Source organism: Leucoraja erinacea, chromosome 16, assembly GCF_028641065.1.
Source record: "Leucoraja erinacea ecotype New England chromosome 16, Leri_hhj_1, whole genome shotgun sequence".
NCBI lineage: Eukaryota > Metazoa > Chordata > Chondrichthyes > Rajiformes > Rajidae > Leucoraja > Leucoraja erinaceus.
Genome location: NC_073392.1, coordinates 31,234,349 through 31,248,659, shown reverse-complemented (window position 1 = coordinate 31,248,659; position 14,311 = coordinate 31,234,349). Strand labels below are relative to the sequence as shown.

Here is a 14,311-nt window from a genome sequence, read left to right as displayed (position 1 = left end):
GTGCAGAAATTCACCGGAGATAAATCTGTTTTGTCCAGCTACAAGGCTGTAGACATACAATGAACTGCAAACTGGTGACCCTTCTCCTGCACAAACGACTTTACAATAAACGCCAGGCTCACTTAATTTTCTCTGCAACCAGATACCCCGCGGGCCACTCTATTACTCACCAAAGCTTCTTCAGTTCCACTCATTTGCAGGCCTTCAAATCGGCAGAATGAGCAACACAGTGAGCCATTCCTCCCAGCCGCATTGAAAGGGAAAGAGGCTGTGAGAGAGAATCCTTCTTAGTTTAGTTGAGAGATACAAAGTGGAAACAGACACTTCTGCCTGTCGAGGCCACGCCGTCCAGCGATCACCCGTGCACCCGTGCTAAACAGATACTGGTTGATACACAAAAGGACACAAAGACCCAATCCCCATCCATGTTCTCCACAGATGCTGCCTGACCCACTGAGTTACTACAGCACTCTGTGAAACATCACCTATCCATGTTCTCCAGAGATGCTGCCCGACCCGCTGAGTTACTCCAGCACTTTGTGTCCTTCTATAGACTGCACTAACAACTTTGGGATTTTGTACCAGTATTGTAGTTATTGTAGTTATTTATTGTCTTTTTGTTTCGGGTGATGCAGTGGTAAAGCTGCTGCCTTACAGCACCAGAGACCTGTGTTTGATCCTCTCTACAGGTGCTGTCTGTACACAGTTTGTATATTCTCCCCGTGACTGTTTGGGTTTTCCCCCGAGTGCTCCGGTTTCCTCCCACACTCCAAAGATATACAAGCTATAGGTTAATTGGCTTCTGTAAATTGTAAATTGTTCCAAGTGTGTGGGATAGTGCTTGTGTAGTGGTGGTCGCTGGTCGGCAAGGACTTGGTGGGCCGAAGGGCCTGTTTCCACGCTGTATTTCCAAAGTCTAAAGTGTATTCTATATTATCTGTGGATCATCACACAGATAATATGTGTGCATTATAAGTTGCAGGAGTAGAATTAGGCCATTCGGCCCATCAAGTCTACTCCACCATTCAATCATGGCTGACCTATCTTTCCCTCTCAACCTCAGTCTCCTTCCTTCTTCCAGTAACCCTTGACACCTGTACTAATCAAGAATCCATCAATCTCCACCTTAAAAATATACATTGACGGCCTCTACAGCTTTTTGCGCTAATGAATCCCACGGATTCACCACACTCTGATTAAATAAACCTCCTTTCCAAAGGTACAAACTCTAGTCCTAGACTCTCCCACTAGTGGAAACATCACATCCATTCTATCCAGGCCTTTCACTATTCAGTAAGTTTCAATGAGGTACCCCCTCATCCTTCTAATCTCCAGCGAGTACAGGCCCAGTGCTGTCAAACGCTCATGAAATGAAAATGATGAAATGATTCAATTTATTGTCATTGTCAGTGTACAGTACAGAGACAACGAAATGCATTTTTAGCATCTCCCTTGAAAGGGAGACACAGGGCGTCGCGGTGTGCCCGCGCCTGCCGCCGTAACATTCCATTACAGGCAAAGGTGGGTGAAGTGTCTTGCCCAAGGACACAACGACAGTATGCACTCCAAGCGGGATTTGAACCGGCTACCTTCCGGTCGCCAGCCGAACTCTTAGCCCATTGTGCTATCTGTCGGCCTGATATCTATCATCATATGTTAACCCAATCATCCCTGGGATCATTCTCGTAAACCTCCTCTGGACCATCTCCAGTGCAAGCACATCCTTAATCAGATTATTCACCCTAAAACTGCTCACAATATTCCAAATGCGAGTCTGACCAGTGCCTGATGGAGCCTCAGCATTTTGGGAAGATGCATAGTGCTCAAGGGAGAGAATAGGAGAATTGGCATCTGCCGCACAAATAGCAAGTAAATGTGTTTTGAAAGCGGTGAATGAAGATTAGATCATTGGTGAATAGACTAAGCTACTGGAGAGAACTGGAAATGTGTTAATGAAGTGACATTTAATCATCAGTGTGCAGAGTGGGAAAGGAAAGAGGAAAAGATAACGGGCATATCACTGCGGCAATTCTCCTCCGCAAGATTAAACAGGTCAACGTTCAGGGTGGAAATGAACAATAATGTTGGGAGAGTGGTTCCTGGGAGCAGTGAACTAAACCCTATGTCCAGAGCGCACACAATGAAAGGCATTGTGTGAATGCTCCACACGGTACACCGTATCGATTTTAGTTCTTTTTTTTTCCGAGATATAATTAGGAAGGACAGTGTGATATTCCTGAGAACTGGTAGCTTTGTAAAATGAGGCATAAACTATCCAATGTGCTCAAACTGATCTCAAAATCCTGCTGACTTTGACACAGGTAACCCGATGCCCCGAGGCTCAGGCTGGCTGGAAATTGGGACCTCCTGAAGTTAAACGTCGACCAAAATTGCAATTTTTTTCACCACGTCGTGTAGCAACAAGCCTTCTTGGATTACATTTACAATGGCTCAGTTTTCCAGAAATCAGCACTGCAACAAAAGTCAAAGCTACTAACCATTTACAAGCTATTTCAAACACAACCAGGTTCATCTGTCCTTTAACTTTAACTGGTAGGAAAAAAAACGGTAAAAATAGAACAATTATAAGAATTGTGCCGAAGAATTAATAGGAGACATATTTTTTTCATTTGCTTCAATTATTTATCTTTTAACAGGGTTAAAAGAACATATGATATGCTGGGGTGTTTGAAGGCATTTTATTTCACGGGGACACAGCGGTAGAGTTGCAGCCTTACAGCGCCAGAGACCCGGGTTCGATCCTAACTACGGGTTTGTACGTTCTCCCCCGTGACCCGCGTGGGTTTTCTCCAGGGTGCTCTGGTTTCCTCCCACATTCCAAAGATTTACAGGTTTGTAAGTTAATTGGCTTTGGTAAATTGCAAATTGTCCCTAGTGTGTGCAGGATAGTGCTGGCAACATGGGAACATAGAAACATAGAAATTAGGTGCAGGCTATTAGGCAATTCGGCCCTTCCAGCCTGCACCGCCATTCAATATGATCATGGCTGATCATCCAACTCAGTATCATGTACCTGCCTTTTCTCCATACCCCCTGATCCCTTTAGCCACAAGGGCTACATCTAACTCCCTCTTAAATATAGCCAATGAACTGGCCTCAACTACCTTCTGTGGCAGAGAATTCCACAGATTCACCACTCTCTGTGTGTAAAATGTTTTTCTCATCTCGGTCCTAAAGGACTTCCCCCTTATCCTTAAACTGTAACCCCTTGTTCTGGACTTCCCCAACATCAGGAATAATCTTCCTGCATCTAGCCTGTCCAACCCCTTAAGAATTTTGTACGTTTCTGTAAGTTTCTGTAAGATCCCCCCTCAATCTTCTAAATTCAAGCTGAGTGTATCCAGTCTTTCTTCATATGAAAGTCCTGCCATCCCAGGAATCAGTCTGCATTTAAATACTCTTCAATGGCTTCAAGGTGTCACGAGGATCTTTTTCACAACCAAAAGATCTTCTGAGTTGCATTCACAGTTGTGATGAAGGAAATGCGCACATTGTGTACACTCTCGCAAGTAGCAAAGTGATAACGACCAAATCAACAGGTCTTTGATTGAAGGATAAATTCACCCAGGAAGACAAATGCTTCTTCTAAACAACATGATTGGATCATTCGCACCCAGCTGAGTGCAGAACCTCATGTGACAGACTCTTGACTATGCAACACCATCCCAGAGTGTAATTATTGAATTTGTGACCAAGATTAGCACAGGCCTTAAACCCACAAGGCTGCGAGGTACTCCCTGAGTCACAGAAACAAATTGTAAGCACATTGTAACATTGTTCATTTAGAAGCTTCCGTCTCAAACTTGGATTGCTTTCTCTAGAACGCTGGAGGTTGTGTATAGACCTGATTGAAGTACATAAAACTATCAGCTAGTTAGTGTATACAGTCAAAACTTATTTTCCAAGGGTGAACGTACATTAACATAGAAAAAATATAGAAAAATAGGTGCAGGAGTAGGCCATTCGGCCCTTCGAGCCAGCACCACCATCAGTACCCGTTCCTGCTTTTTCCCCATAATCCCTTGATTCCATTAGCCCTAAGAGCTAAATCTCACTCTCTTGAATGCATTCAGTGAATTCCACAGGTTCACAACTGGCTGAAAAGATTCACCCATCCCCTCCACACTGAAATCACAGCACACCTTCACAGGAGATAGATGCAGCATTACAGGAGACACGCCTGCTATTCACCCATCCCATCCCTCCCCAACCTCTCCCCCCTCCTCTCCCCATTCTCCTCTCCCTCCTCCTCTCCCTCCCCTCCATCTCCCCTCTCTCCCCCTGACCTCACCACTCTACCCCTGACCTCTCCACTCTCCCCCCTGACCTCTCCACTCTCTCTCCCCCACACTCTCTCCCGACCTTTCCCCTCTTTCCCAATCTTTCCCCTCTCCCCCCCCCCCCCCCTCCCCTCTCTATCCCCAGGTCTCCCCTCTCTCATCCTCCTTCCTCATCTCCCTCTCTATCTTCCTGCTGTCTTAGTCTCTCTTGTCTCCCCTCCTCTCACCTCCCCCCCCCCCTCCATCCCCCCCCCCCCTGTCTCCTCTCGCACCTCTCTCTCTCTCTCTCTGCCAGTCTTTCCGCTGACTGGATAGCATGCAACAACAAATAAAGCTTTTCACTGTCCCTTGTGGGCCTAGCTCTAAGGTGAGAGGGCCGAAGTTTAAAAGAAGATGTGCGGGCAAGTTTTATTTTACACACTGAGTGGGTAGGTGCCTGGAACGGGCTGCCAGGGGTAGTGGCAGAAGCAAATATGATAGTGGCCCTTAAGAAGCTTTTAGATGGGCATATCAATATGTTGGGAATGTAGGAGAATGGTCAATGACCAGGCAGAGGAGATTAGTTTAACTCAGCTTCATGTTTGGTACATACATTGTTGGCTGAAGTTCCTGTTCCTGTGCCTGTGCCATACTGGTCTCTACTTTGTGTTCCACTTCCATGTCTCTCTATTTAACTATATTAATGACTTATAGATACATCCACCATTTCCTCTCCAACATATCTTCCCTATTACGGATTAACGCGTTAAGAGAAATATACTCTTTTAAACTATGGCAACTCAAAATTGTCTACTAGATCATTACCAATCCAGATACACGGTTATAGCAAGGAACTGCAGATGCTGGTGTGTGCTAAAGATAGACACACCATGATGGAGTAACTCTGCGGGTCACGCAGCATCCCTGGAGAACATGGATAGGTAAGGTTCTGGGTTGGGTCTCTGATCCAAAGCTTTGCCTATCCATGTTCTCCAAGGGTGCTGCCTGACCCGCTAAGTTACTCCAGCATTTTGTGTGTGCATCTGTCAAGATACACATTAATTCTGCTTGGCTTTGGCCTTTGTGCAACGGCTTTTGAAGTCAGAGAAAACGTACACTCGAGGAGTGAGGCAATGGACAACGATACAACGTGGAAACAGGCCCTTCGGCCCCACTTACCCATACTGTTCCAGCTACACTAGTCGCACCTGCTCGCTTTTGGTCCTGCGAACTGTTTCTTAAACATTGGGATAGTCCCAGCCTCAACTACCTCCTCTGGCAGCATGTTCCATACCCCCATCACCCTTGTGTGAAAAGGTTACCCCTCAGATTCCCATTAAATCTTATCCCCTTCACCTTAAACCTATGCACTCTGGTCCTCGATTCACCTACTCTGGGCAAGAGACTCTGTGCTTCTACTTGGCCTATTCCTCTCAAGATTTTATACAACTGTGTGTGTATATATTTTTAATATATTGTGCATCGCGTGGGTGAGAACCAGCAAGAGCTGGCATCTGCCAGAGTCAATGATCATCCCTCATGCCAGAAAGCAGGAGGAGTGGTGCTTCTACTGAAGGGTTAAAAAAGTAATGAGTATGGAGCAGGTGCAGCCAAGCTAAGGAAGTTACGCCATACGGCTGGAGTGCCACATGCTCAGGGAATTTGGCACCGTTACAGGTTGCCAATGCTACAGTCTCCTTAAATGTTAACAGTTAATGATCCCATTAATCAAAGTGATATGTTAAGCATTGCACTGCCTTATTGCCCAGTGTGACCCCCTTGAACATCTGCCAAAGTCATATATTTCCTCGATGCTTGCACTAAGAATACGTCAATTTGCGTGCAAGTCTGAGAAATGTAGCGATATGTGGCGAAATGTTAAGACAATGTCCTTAGACAATGACATGACAATCAAAACTATTGTCATGTCAGAAGAAGGGTTTTGGCCCGAAACGTTGCCCATTTCCTTCGCTCCATAGATGCTGCTGCCCCCGCATAGTTTCTCCAGCATTTCTGTATACCTTCGATTTTCCAGCATCTGCGGTTCCTTCTTAATCAAAACTATTCGCTGGTCTGAAGAAAGGGCATGACCTGAAACTTCACCTATTCCTTTTCTCCAGAGATGCTGCCTGTCCCAGCTGAGTTACTCCAGCATTTTTTGTCTATCTTTGGTATAAACCAGCAGCTGCAGTTCCTTCCTGCACAAAGCTCGTCGCAAATTGATTTGCTTGAGTTTCAGCATGACCATTGAGTTGATATTCCTGGTACAAGGTTTCATTTAGTTGACAGAGGCTTAAAGAGTAGAAAAAAACCATGATTGAAAATTGGTAAAACAAGCTTCAAGAGCAAACTATTGTAAGTGGCCCAGGTGAGATATTATTGTGCAAGGTTTTGCATTCCTTGTCTCTTCAAAGGTATACTTTCTGTGAAGGGAGCATAGCAAATATCTGTCAGAGGGTTATGGGGAGAAGGCAGGAGAATGAGGTTGAGAGGAAAAGGTAGATCTACCATGATTGAACGGTGGAGTCGAGTAATTGGCCTTACGGCCTAATTCTACTCCTGGAATGGCGGCCCTGGCTTACGTTGAGCAACTGAGTCCATTTCCCCCAGTGCTCTAGAGCAGTGCGTCTTAAACAATTTCAGTGTCATTCACCCATGAGTCTTTATCACAAAATTTCATTCACCCTCGACTAATTGTCTGAGTATAGAAGCTGGGATGTAATGTTAAAATTGTACAAGGCATTGGTGAGACCAAATCTGGAGTATGGTGTACAATTTTGGTCGCCCAATTATAGGAAGGATGTCAACAAAATAGAGAGAGAGTACAGAGGAGATTTACTAGAATGTTGCCTGGGTTTCAACAACTAAGTTACAGAGATAGGTTGAATAAGTTAGGTCTTTATTCTCTGGAGCGCAGAAGGTTAAGGGGGGACCTGATAGAGGTCTTTAAAATGATGAGAGGGATAGACAGAGTTGATGTGGACAAGCTTTTCCCTTTGAGAATAGGGAAGATTCAAACAAGAGGACATGACTTCAGAATTAAGGGACAGAAGTTTAGGGGTAATATGAGGGGGAACTTCTTTACGCAGAGAGTGGTAGCGGTGTGGAATGAGTTCCCAGTGGAAGTGGTGAAGGCAGGTTCATTGGTATCATTTAAAAATAAATTGGATAGGCATATGGATGAGAAGGGAATGGAGGGTTATGGTATGAGTGCAGGCAGGTGGGACTAAGGGGAAAAAATTTGTTCAGCACGGCTTGTAGGGCCGAGATGGCCTGTTTCCGTGCTGTAATTGTTATATGGTTATATGGTTAATTCTTCTTATGTTTTTCGGAAATTTTTGCCTTATTCTCTCTTGTGTATAATTTTATATATTATTTATTTTGTCACATGAGCTAAAAACATAAATTAACTCATTTCTTAAGTGTTTATTTTATTCAACTTTTTGAACATCTTAAAAATATGCAAAAGAAAATTAGTGAATTTTTTTTTAAAGTACCACTGGAGTTGGAAAATCATTCTATTAGAATAATATAAAAAATATTCCAACGTCTAAACACTGGGCTTCAGCCCCATTATACCCTTTTGGGCTTTGAGTACTGCAGTTTCTTTCTTGTAAAACTAGCTCAACTAGCCATGGTCTTCCCTAAACGGTTATATTACAGCAAATTTGGGAAATATCCTGCTACTTTGAAATAGAAAACCATAGGTAGAGAGAAAAAACGTATCAAATTTCCAGCTCCACTGCCATTAAAAACAATAAGAGCTTACTAACCACTTTAATGGCAATGCCTTTTAGAAAAAGTATGGAAAAAAATATGTGAATATCTGAATAAATTAAGTCATTCACCCTTCATTCACCCCGCTAGTTTAATTCACCCCAAAATAATTTAATTTGCCCTTGGGTGAACCATTCACCAGTTTTAGAAGCACCGCTCGAGAATTTAGGAGAAAGGTCACCTTATTAAAACACAACAAATTATTTGAGGGATTGAATGGGGAGATACAGGGAGGATGTTTCCTCTCAGTCTAGTATCAAGATCACATTCTCAAAATAACAAAAAAGCCTTTTCGGTTTGAAAGGCGATCATGGAAGATAGAACAGTTCAGCACAGGAATAGGGCCTTCAGCTCACAATGTCTGCAAGGTAAACTAATCTCATCCTCTTGCACACGATCCATATCATGCCATTCCCTGTATGTGCATGTCAAAAAGCAGCCGAAAAGCCACTTCAATGCCACGATTGAAACTGCCTCAAACCACCCATCCCTGGCAGGTGAAACCTCTTCTCTCAGATGGTGATGAATCTTTGGGATTCTTTATCCTGGACGGGTCTGCGGGCTCACTGATCAAATACACACAAAACAGATCAATAGATGTCAGCACTTTTGGTGGGACTAAAAACATAGCCAGAAAATTGTGCCTTGTAGAAGATCAGCCTTGATAGACACAAAATGCTGGAAATAACTCAGCGGGCCAAGCAGCATCTATGGAGGGAAGGAATGGGTGACGTTTCCGGTCGAGACCCTTCTTCAGTCTGCCACCCGTTCCTTCTCTCCAGAGATACTGCCTGTCCCGCTGAGTTACTTCAGCATTTTGTGTCTACCTTCGGTTTAAAACAGCATCCGCAGTTCTTTCCTACACAGATCAGCCTTAATGTTCTTGAATGATAATGTCGGTTTCAAGGGATCAATGGCATTTTCTTGCTCCTACTTCATGTCTTTGACTATCTTCCGGTAGGGCGGCGCGGCTCTGGCCAGCAGCGGCCTCTGCAGCCTGTCCGCGTTTTTATTATTTTTGGCTGGAGTTTTTATGTAGTGAGAGGGAAATTTTATGAGGGGTGTGTGTGTGCGGAATGGGGGTGGGGTGGGGGGAATGGCCTAATTTTTTCCTATCTCTCCCTGCACTGAGACCCGACCTTTTGGCCTCGGGCCACACATCCATATGAATTGAGGTATTTCAACGGTGGAGCGGAATTGTCAAAAGAGATCGGGGACTCAATGTGTCGCCACCTCACCGTGGCGGAACGGCCGGTCCGGAGGTGTGGAAATGAGCTAATCTGCTGCTGGTGCTGTTGCTGAAGATTGCTGAGCTGTTTTCATTGCTGCTGATCAATGAAGGCTTGCTTTAAACAGAGTCCCCATGCTCTCTACAGTGTCTGTGGAACATACATCGCCACATAGGGACCGCAGGGGGAGACAGCGGTTCGAGTTGCTGGCGACTCACCCGCCCAGAGACCCACGTGCTGAGCTCCTGGAGTTTGTACATCACTGCCCCGACGGGCGGCTGTAGGCTTTCTCCGAGTGCTCACCGGGGGCTTTCCTCCCCCCGGTGTCGAAAGATGTCACCCGGCGTGCAGCTTAATTAGCTTCGGTAAGTTGTAAATTTGTCCCTAGTGTTAGTGTGTGCCTGATCGCTGGTCGGCTTGGACTCAGTGGGCTGAAGGGCCTGTTGCCTTGCTGCATCTCTAAAGTCTATTTTTGATGAAGTACGTTCACAGGCTGCATGTTTTCCCCGTAACCGCATAGGTCTTCTCTGGTTGCTCCAATTTTCTCACACAATCCAAAGACTAGCGGGTTTGTAGGTTAAATGGCCACTGTAAATTGCCCCTTGTGTGTACGGAGAGAATGTGAAAGTGGGATAACATAGAACATGGTGAACGGGATGATCACTGACCAGTGTGGACTAGGTGGGCCGAAGGGCCTGTTTCCATGTTGTATCTTTCAATCCATCAAAAAGTCTAATAACTGAAATAATCAATAGTTCTAAAAAGGCTTTAACATTAAGGAGGCACAGTGGTGCAGCAGTAGAGTTACTGCCTTACAGCGCCAGAGACCCGACTTCAATCTGAGTACAGGTACCCCTACTATGGATTTAACTCAGGTCTCTGGCGCTGTAAGGCAGTAATGCCCCTGTCCCACTTAGGAAACCTGAACGGAAACCTCTGGAGACTTTGTGCCCCATCCAAAGTTTCTATGCGGTTCCCAGAGGTTGCAGGTGGGTGCCGGAGGTTGCAGGTAGTGGAAGCAGGTAGGGAGACTGACAAAAACCTCCGGGAACCTCTGGGAACCGCACGGAAACCTTGGGTGGGGCACAAAGTCTCCAGAGGTTTCCGTTCAGGGGGAGGGGGAGAGGGGGAGGGGGAGGGAGAGGAGAGGGAGAGGGAGAGGGAGGGGGAGAGGGAGAGGGAGAGGGGAGGGAGAAGGAGAGAGGGAGAGGGAGGAGGTGGGAGGGAGAGGGGAGGGAGGGGGAGAGAGGGAGAGAGGAGAGAGGGAGGAGAGAGAGTGAGAGAGGGGGGGGGGGGGGAGGAGGGGGAGAGAGAGGGGGGGGGGGAGGGAGAGAGAGGGGGGGGGGGGGGGGGGGGAGAGAGAGAGAGGGGGGGGGGGAGAGAGAGAGGGGGGGGAGGGAGAGGAGGGAGAGGAGAGGGAGGGAGGGGGGGGGAGGAGAGAGGGGGGGGGAGGGGGAGGGAGAGGGGGGGGGGGGGAGGGAGAGAGGGGGGGGGGGAGGAGGGGGGGGGAGGAGAGAGGGAGAGAGAGGAGAGGAGAGGAGAGGGGAGGACAGGGGAGGGGAAGAGAGAGGAGGAGAGGAGGAGGGGAGGAGAGGGGGGGGGAGGAGAGAGAGAGGGGAGGAGACAAAGGGGGAGAGGAGAGGGGGGGAGGGGAGAGGGGGGGGGGGGGGAGAGGAGAGGAGGGGAGGAGAGGAGAGGGGGGAGAGGATAGGGAGAGGAGAGGAGGGAGGGGAGGGGGGGGGGGGGAGAGAGGAGAGGGAGGGGGGAGAGTAGAGGGAGGAAGGGGGGGGGAGGAGGGGGGGGAGGGGGGGGGGGGGGGGGGGGGAGAGAGTGTCTTTTTACTTCAACCCAAACCCAAACAACTATTTGCAGGCAGTGCTTTTTTACCTCTAACCATATTTTCATTTTCAAACCAAATTAACGGTACTCACAGTGCTGTAGACATTTGTCAGTGTCATTCAAAGCTCTGATTGAGGCACACCACTTGCAGAGACTGATTGAGGCACACCACTTCCAGGTTTTATAGTCGCTCCCTCTCCCTCCAGCAGGGGCAGCAGAGAGAAGTGGGAATGTTGTAAAAACATTAATATCTCTTGTCAATTTTCATCGACGGGAAAAAAATCCTCGGCACACACGCGGCGGAGGGGGGCTCTGAGCGAGGTGGTCAAAAATGACGGCCGTAGGTGGCGGTGTACTCTCGGAAACCGCAGCACAGAAAGCCGAAACCAGTCAAGAACAGAGTTTTAGTAATATAGATAGATAGATAACCGATGCCCATGAGATGGACACACTCTGTACACCTTATGTATAATTTATGTATCAATCTCTCAGGAGCAAGAGAGCACGCTAGTTATCAGGAGCGTTTGATTAGCGTTTGACGGCACTGAGCCTGTACTCGCTGGAGGTTTAGAAGGATGAGGGGGTACCTCATTGAAACTTACCGAATAGTGAAGGGCCTAGATAGAGTGGATGTGGAATGGATGTTTCCACTAGTGGCAGAGTCTAGGACCCAAGTGCCCAGCATTTGGAAAGGAGATAAGGAGACATTTCTTTAGGCAGAGGGTGGTGAATCTGTGGAATTTATTTGCAACAGAAGGCTGTGGACGCCAAGTCACAGGGCATTTTTAAGGCGGAGATTGACAGGTTCTTGATTAGTAAGGATATCAAGGGTAATGGGTAGAAGGCAGGAGAGTGGAGCTGAGAGGGAGAGGTAGATCAACCGTGGTGATGGCCTAATTCTGCCCCAATGACATGAGATGGGATCCTGAGCCAGGTGAATTGCAGTGACTCAAGTGACTCAAATCTACCACACACGGTGCCTCAGGAAGGCCGTCAGCATCCATAAAGACTCCTCACACCCTTGTAACGGACTGTTCGAACTACTTCCCTCCGGCAGACGTTACAAGGCCTTCTACGCCCGAACCTCCAGACTCAGAAACAGCTTTATTCCCAGAGCTATAGCGGCTCTGAACCGGCCCTGCTGAGTGTCCCCCCACCCCCCCTGGACTGTCTCCCTCGGATGGTCACGTCACACAGCTTATTTATTTATTTTACTTTTCTTTTACATGGTTGGAAGCTGCATACTAAATCTCGTTGCACTGACGTGTAATGACAATAAAAGATATTATTATTATTATTATTATTATTATTATTATTATTATTATTATTATTATTATTATTATTATTATTGTTAATGACAAGGCAGCAGGCTCATTCATCAATGGTGGGTAAGGGGCGAGCTTCTTCTGAGACTGCTCTGCGGTGAGAATGGTCCTCAAGTGTGGATCGGGGATCTTGTGGAACCTGTCAGAGAGCTCAGTGCTATGAGCTCTCTCTTTCCAGATGGCAGCAATGCGTTTCTCCTTGAGTCCCTTGCTCTGGAGAAAAAGGATGGGCGATGTTTCTGGTCAAAATGCTTCTCTTGATTCCAGATATTCTCCAGAGATGCCTCCTGACCCGCTGAGTTACTCCACTACTTTGTGACTATCTTCGGTATAAACCAGCATCTGCAGTTCCTTGTTGTAAGTATATCTTGATGCATTATGTCTGCAGACAACGCGGACTCCTTATCAGGAAGGCAAAAACACTGCAGATGTGAATTCCCAGTAGTTTGATCTAGGCTCCTATGCATAATTGAAGATGATACTTCAATTATGATGAAGGTGTAGTGAAATTCTTTGTTTTCACAAAGGTGCCGACAGTTACAAAAATACTCATCCCATCTTCGTTACCCCCACCCCCCACCCCCTCACCCACCCCAATGTTGAGTCCCCCTTTGTTCTCGCCAGCCATCCACATATTGGACCGCCGACTGACTGGCATAATCCCCATTCCTTTGCAAACCGCACTTGTAACCCCATATTCTTCTATCTTTATGTTTTAATAAATACTGTATCTTTTATTTTGTCAATGCAGCCAACACAAAACACTGCTTTAGTTCCCCGTGTCTATTACCATGCAATAGCGCGCCACATCATTCACCTCGCTCACGTTTTAATCCCTGCCCTCCAGTCTCAATCCTGTCATTTTGTCAAACGAAAGTAGTTAACGTACAGAAAGCAAACATGCTTAATGCCTCTCTGTAAGAATAAGCACTGGAAGATTCACAGATACCAAAGCAATACGCAAGTTGCCACAAAATGTATCTCTCGTTTCTTCTTTTATCTGTCAACATGTTTAATCATCCGTTATGCTTGCATTCGCCTTAAATCCTCATTCCTTACTTTGAAACGGCAATGTGACAGAGGAGATTTTGCTATTGCTCACAATTTAATAGATGGAACTATTTAGTAATAACCACCTGGAGAAAAAAGTGGTGAACACTGCCCAGTCCAGCACGGGCACTGACCTCCCCATCATCTACAGGAGTCGCTGCCTCAAAACGGCAGCCAGCATCATCAGAGACCCACACCACCCTGGCCACACACTCATTTCACTCCTGCCATCGGGAAGAAGATACAGGAGCCTGCAAACTGCAGCGTCCATGTTCAGGAACAGCTTTTTCCCTGCAGCCATCGGGCTATTAAACACTACAACCTCCAAATAAACTCTGATCTAAATAGACTTGGAAGCAATGGTTTTGTTTTTTTTGCACTATTATTGTTTGTTTTTTTGTTTGTTTTATGTATGTGTATGCATGTATGTAGAGTATTATGTTTACATATCAGCTGTGCTGCTGCAAGTAGGAATTTCATAGCTCTGTTAGGGATATATGACAATAAAATACTCTTGACTCTTGAGTTGACCCATCTACAATGGGATTCCATTAAGGTTCTCAAAACCAGTAACACATCATTTAATTGGCATGAATTATTGGCAACGCAGGTAAAAGAGTTTTATGTTAGGCATCGTGATGTGAATTGACAGTCTAATGTGAAGCCCAATTTACAGAAGACAAAATGTTTTACAGATTCACACCATGACCTGGTGTGAGCCTGGATCCCAGCTCTCTGGGATTCAAGTAATGGTGGGATGTCTTTGTATCACTGTGTTTAGTTTAGTTTAGAGATACAGCGTCTGAAGAAG

At 46.2% G+C, this 14,311-nt stretch overlaps 1 long non-coding RNA gene across 1 annotated transcript in view; it reads left to right on the top strand.

The window, feature by feature from the left end:
* The window catches only part of LOC129704746 (uncharacterized), a 28,946-nt gene extending 15,077 nt beyond the window's left edge, over window positions 1-13,869 (top strand). Inside the window, exons 2-3 of the long non-coding RNA XR_008724769.1 lie at window positions 12,718-12,807; window positions 13,652-13,869. This is a non-coding gene — a long non-coding RNA (uncharacterized LOC129704746). The remainder of the gene's footprint in view (window positions 1-12,717; window positions 12,808-13,651) is intronic.
* Window positions 13,870-14,311: the final 442 nt, after the last annotated feature.